At 47.5% G+C, this 6298-nt stretch overlaps 1 protein-coding gene across 1 annotated transcript in view; it reads left to right on the top strand.

The window, feature by feature from the left end:
* Positions 1-6298, top strand: part of CERS4 (ceramide synthase 4) — a 35398-nt gene that overhangs the window by 16905 nt on the left and 12195 nt on the right. The window lies entirely within an intron of this gene.

Genomic DNA, 6298 nt, shown 5'->3' with positions numbered 1-6298 from the left:
CTGAATATTCATTGGAAGGACTGATGCTGAAGCTGAAGCTCCAATACTTTGGCCATCTGATGTGAAGAACTGACTCATTGGGAGAGACTCTGACGCTGGAAAAGATTGAAGGCAGGAGGAGAAGGGGATGACAGAGGATGAGATGATCGGGTGGTATCACTGACTCAATGGACATGTTTGAGCAAGCTCTGGGAGTTGGTAATGAACAGGGAAGCCTAGCATGCTGCAGTCCATGGGGTCATGAAGAGTTGGACATGACTGAGCAACTGAACTGACTGAGGAGGCCCAAGGCTGAGTCTTCTGCAGTCTGCAGCCCCCTTTGGAAGGCTCTGAGATTTGGAAAGTGCATTTCTGTTTTCCCTTCTGACTTGATGACCAGACAAGGCTATGCCTGCTTCAGCTGAGAGGACTAGGCATTGAGGTTGGTCATGCTCCCTTCCTTCTCCAACCCCCCTCTAAAGAAGGGCTGTCTGGCCAGCTTCCAACATCACAGTGAATGAGGCAGGGCTGGCAGAGGGTGCTTTAACTGGATCTGAGGTGGGAACAATTGAGAGATGCCTCCAGGAGGAAGTGGCAACTGAACCGGGTTTTGAAGGATGTGTAGGAGTTTGCCAGACAGACAGGAGAGGTACGTTAGCCCTGTGAGGGCTGAGACCTTACCAGTTTTCGTCACCATTTTGTGTTCTCACTACTCAGCATGGGGCAAAAAATATTAGATGGTCATTCTAGGCAGAGGACGGCATTCGTAAAAGCTGGGGTGTGTGCTAGGAGCAGAATGTATCAAGCAGTGGAAGTGGGCTTTGAGCTGGGGACATGGGCAGAGGCCTGGGATTATGGGATGCCACTGCTTGCGTGCATTTTCACTTGTCCCCAAAGCTCATCGTGACATGCCAGCACCATGGGTGCAGGGGACTCAGATCTTGGGAACAACATGCGGCTGGGGGCCTGGACTTCTGAGTTCTGGCTCCAGCTCTAGCTGGCTGTGGGCCTTCCCAGGCTGCCCAGCCCGCTTACATCTGTACTGAGGGGTGTTCAGATAGGTGTGAGGGCCCTTGAGAAGGCTATAGATACCCTGTCGTGAATGTAGCTCTTGCTGGGAAGTTGTGTGGGGGTGAGGCCAGAAATTCTGGGCAGGGCATGTGCACTCATGCCCCTGTGGGTGCATGGGATCAGGCCAAATTTTCCTGTTAGTGAATTTTTTATGTGTTTTTTTTTTAACCATTTTTAAAAATTGAAGTTTTGTTAATTTATGTGTTAGTTTCAGGTGTATAGGACAGTGATTCAGTTTATACATATATATGGTTAGTTGTGGAGAAGGAAATGGCAACCCACTCCAGTACTCTTGCCTGGAAAATCCCATGGATAGAGGAGCCTGATAGGCTACAGTCCATGGGGTCGCAAAGGGTCGGACGCAACTGAGCGACTTCACTCACTCATGGTTAGTTGCTCAGTCATGTCCAGCTCTTTGCGACTCTATGGACTATAACCCTCCAGGCTCCTCTGTCCATGGGATTCTCCAGGCAAGAATACTGGAGTGGGTTGCCATGCCCTCCTCCAGGGGATCTTCCAACCCAGGGATCAAACCCAGTCTCCCACATGCAGGCAGATCCTTTACCATCTGAGCTACCAAGGAAGCCCAAGAATACTGGAGTGGGTAGCCTATCCCTTCTCCAGGGCAATCTTTCAGACCCAAGAATCGAACTGGGGTCTCTTGCATTGTAGACGGATTCTTTACCAGCTGGGCTACCCAGGAACTATATATATATACTTTTTCAGAATTCCTTAAGTTCTTTTATATATATATATTCTTCTTTAGATTCTTTTCCATTCTAGTTATTACAAGATATTAAATACAATTCCTTGTGGTATACAACTGGTCAATTTCATATTTGTGTGTTTAGTTGCTCAGTCATGTCCGACTCTTTGCGACCTCATGGACTATAGCCCACTAGGCTCCTCTGCCCATGGGATTCTCCAGCAAGAATGCTGGAAGGAAAAAAAAAAAAAGAATGCTGGAAGGGGTAGCCGTTACCTTCTCCAGGGCATCTTTCTGATTCAGGGATCAAACCCGGTCTCCTGCATTGCAGGTGGATTCTTTACTGTCTGAGCCACCAGGGAAGTAGTGTTATCTGTTATATGTTAATCACAGACTCCTAATTTATCTTTTTTTAAAGACATCAACCACTTGGGCAGAAGTCCCTCCATCCTCCTATCCATCTGTCTGTTCTGTCTGGGTCTCCTGAACCTTGTGGGTCTAAACTAACCACTGTCACACACCTGTCTTAAGGAAAATTGCACAAGAGGAGAGCTGTGAGTTTACTTTTTATTCAGAGTCTTTATATGTGCACTCAGTCGTGTCTGACTCTTTGCAACCCCATGGACTGTAGCCCGCCAGGCTCCTCTGTCCAAGGGATTTTCCAGGAATAGAGGTGTAGGTTGCCATGGCCTCCTCGAGGGGATCGTCCCAACCCAGGGATCAAACCTGTGTCTCTTGTGTCTCCTGCATTGCCAAGGGGGTTCTTTACCACCGTGCCACCTCAGGGTCTTCTAGAGACAGCCACTTGGTAGCTCTGAGTAAACAGCTCCAAAGATGAAGGGGAGGAACCAGAATATACATGAATTTTGTGGGGTAGGAAATACATGCAGTCCAGCACACACCTTGGGAAAATATGATTGCCTGTCATGAAGAATAGATAAGATAATCATTTTCGTGCTTTTCTGTGTTTGGGAAGATGCGAGAATCTGAGGTCATTGAAATTCTTCTGGCTACGAGTCTAACTATCCAGGGACCCTTTTTGTCCAAAGCACAGAATGCCTCATCCTGTTTTTCTTCTATCCTGAATTCCCCTGTGGGCTCACTGCCTGTAGGTTGCAATTTAACCCTTCATGTAACTGGATGGTGAGCAGCACTCTTTGTTCCCTGTTTTTGTTTTTTTTTTTTTTTGACACTTTTACCATCTGTCAGGCTGGGGCCTCTTGGTGTCCCTCCCACGCCAGCGTGTCCAGTGGTGGTGGCTACTCTTCATCACTTCACTGATGCCTGAACTCGAACGCCCTCTGCCATGGTCTTTGGGCTGATTCCTCATGTACACTTCCTCTCTGGGGGATTTCATCCATTACCTGCCCCAACCCCAGAGGAGCTCCAGCCGAATCCGTGGCCTCAGGGACATCCAAGGCACGGCCCTCCAAATCCACCCAACTCCTGCCCCCCAAATCCACTGTCCACTGAAAAAAAAAAAAGCACAACCTAAAACCTGAGAATTATATTTTACTCTGTGGACATTCTGAGGACTTCAAGCCCAGAGACAGCCTCTCAGATAGCTCTGAGGAAGTGCTCTGAAGAGATGAGGGAGGAATCAGGATATATAGGAATGTTTGTAACAAAGACCAGGTAGTCGGAACTTCAAAAGATTACTGCTAGTTAAAACCAGGGCTTCCCTGCTGGTCTGGCGCTTTAAGAATCCACCTGCCGATGCAGGGGACACGAGTTCAATCCCTGACCTGAGGAGATTGCATGTGGCAGAGGGCAACTGGCCCGGTGCCCCACAATGACTGAAGCCCATGCTCCGTAACAAGAGAAGCCAAAACATTGGGTCCTAGATTTTTTTCAAGGCAGATGTTTTAATCTGCACAGAGGAGGGTGCACAGCGTGGAAGCACAGCTCAGCGTGTTTTCTCAACCAGAATACCACATGCATCAGGAGACAGGACATTCCAACCCCCAGCAACCTTTCCTGGCCCCTCTGATCCCTGCCTGCTCCTAACAGTAACCCCCCTTACCTGGCAATGTGCGTGGGGAGAAATAACGCCCCCCTTAATGACGTCTGCATCCTAATCCAGAACCTGGGGGTACATGCTACCCCATGTGGCAAAGGGAAACTGAGCTTTCAGGTGGACCTAAGGTTGCTAGTTGGCAGATCTTGGTGGGGAGGCGGGGAATGTAGTAGCTTCTCCGGGTTTATCTGGGTGGGCCCCTATTCTGGCCTCCAAAGCCACTTCCTGTCTGGGAATCCACCCCGCCCTTGCCATCTCACCTAAAATAAAACTGAGGGCCATAAAACTCCCAGACTTCACAAGATCAAGTGTAAAATGGTGCAGCCACTCCAGAATACAATTTGGTAGTTGCTCATCAAGGAAGATATGCAGTGAAAGTAAAAAAGTGAAAGTGTTAGTCACTCTGTCATGTCTGATACTTTGCGACCTCATGGATTCGGGCAAGAACACTGGAGTGGGTTGCCGTTCACTTTTCCAGGGGATCCTCCTGACCCAGGGATCAAACCAGGGTCTCCTGCATTGCAGGCAGATTCTTTACTGTCTGAACCACCAAGGAAGCCCAAGTATGACCCAGTAATTCCACTCCTCCGGACAGACCCAGGAAACAGAAAGACATCTATTCACACAAGACTGGGGACGTGAATGTTCTGAACAGTTTTGCTCATAACTACCCCAAACTGAATGCATCTCAGATGTCCATCAAGTGAATGATAAGACTTTCTTGGTGGTCCAGTGGTTGATTGGATCCCTGGTCTGGGAGGATCCCGCAGACTTCGGAGCAACTAAGTCCATGGGCCACAACTACTGAAGCCCACGTGCCCTAGAGCCCGTGCTCCTCAACGAGAAGCCACTGCAACAAGAAGCCTGCTCACTGCAATTAGAGAGTAGCCCCTGGTCACCACAACTAGAGAAAAGCCTGCATGCAGCAACAAAGACCCAGTGCCGCCAAAAAAATAAATAAAACAAACACATTTAATAATAATAAGTAAAAGTTAAAAAAACAAGTGAATGCCAACCAACTGTGGTATATTCATTTAGTGGGGCTTCCCTGGTAGCTCAGATGGTAAAGAATCTGCCTGCAATGTGGGAGACCTGGGTTTGGTCCCTGGGTTGGGAAGATCCCCTGGAGAAGGGAACGGCAACCCACTCCACTATTCTTGCCTGGAGAATTCCATGGATTGAAGAGCCTGACAGGCTAACAGTCCATGGGGTAGCAAAGAGTCGGACACCAGTGAGCAACTTTCACTGTTCATTTAGTACCAACAATTTGAGAATTAAAGCTACTGAACTTGCAACAACAGAGGTGAATCTTGAAAATATTATACAAGTGAAAGAAGCTAGACACAAAGATGGGGTTTGTGATTCCATTTATATGAAGCTCTGGAACAGACAAAAGTAATCCCCAATGGAAAAAAAAAAAACTGGAGCAGAGGTTACCTTTGGACGGTGGAGATGGAGGTTGACTGAGAAGGGACTGAGAGAGAGAGAGAAGGTGATGGAGGGAGGAGAATGTTTGTGGCTGGAGGTTGGTTTACACAGGTGCGTGTATTGGTCAAAACTCAGCAATTACGCACTTAATGTTGATGCATTGTGCTCTAGTAAATTTTACCTTCAAAGAAAAAAAAACACGTAAGTCAATATTGAACTCTAGTTAATGATCTGCATGCTGAAATATTTAAGGGTGATATGACTTGATGTCAGCTACTTTTTTAAAAGAATTTATTGAAGTATGGCCCTAGTGGCAGTGGCAAAGAATCCGCCTGCCAGGGCAGAAGATGCAAGAAACTCAGGTTCAGTCCCTCAGCGGGGAAGATCCCCTGGAGGAGGATTCCAGTATTCTTGACTGGAAAATTCCATGGGCAGGGGAGCCTGGTAGGCTACAGACCATGTGGTCGCAAAGACTTGGACACACCAGTGTGCATACACGGTTGATTTCCACTGTTGTGTTAGCTTCAGGTATACCGCACGGTGAACCAGTTATACACGATATATATTCTTTTTTAGATTCTTTTCCATTACAGGTTATTACAAGAAATTGAGTAGAGTTCCCTGTGCTATTCAGTAGGTCCTTGTTGGTTATCAGTTTTATATATAGTAGTATATTGGCACCCCACTCCAGTACTCTTGCCTGGAAAATTCCATGGACAGAGGAGCCTGGTAGGCTACAGTCCATAGGATTGCAAAGAGTCAGACACGACTGAGCAACTTCACTTTCATATGTATTTTAACCCCAAACTCCTAATTTATTCCTCCCCCTAAGCTGCTTATTTTGTGGGTTTCTGTTTGCTTTTAATGCAAATTCAGATCAGATCAGTCGCTCAGTCGTGTCCAACTCTTTGCAACCCCATGAATCGCAGCACACCAGGCCTCCCTATCCATCACCAACTCCTGGAGTTCACTGAGACTCACGTCCATCGAGTCAGTGATGCCATCCAACCATCTCATCTTCTGTCATCCCCTTCTCCTCTTGCCCCCAATCCCTCCCAGCATCAGAGTCTTTTCCAATGAGTCAACTCTTCGCATGA

The sequence above is a fragment of the Bison bison genome, unplaced genomic scaffold (genome assembly GCF_000754665.1).
Source record: "Bison bison bison isolate TAMUID 2011002044 unplaced genomic scaffold, Bison_UMD1.0 scf7180017864492, whole genome shotgun sequence".
In the NCBI taxonomy this organism is placed as follows: domain Eukaryota; kingdom Metazoa; phylum Chordata; class Mammalia; order Artiodactyla; family Bovidae; genus Bison; species Bison bison.
Note: the sequence above shows the minus strand (reverse complement) of the source record. Positions and strands in the feature narration are given on the sequence as shown.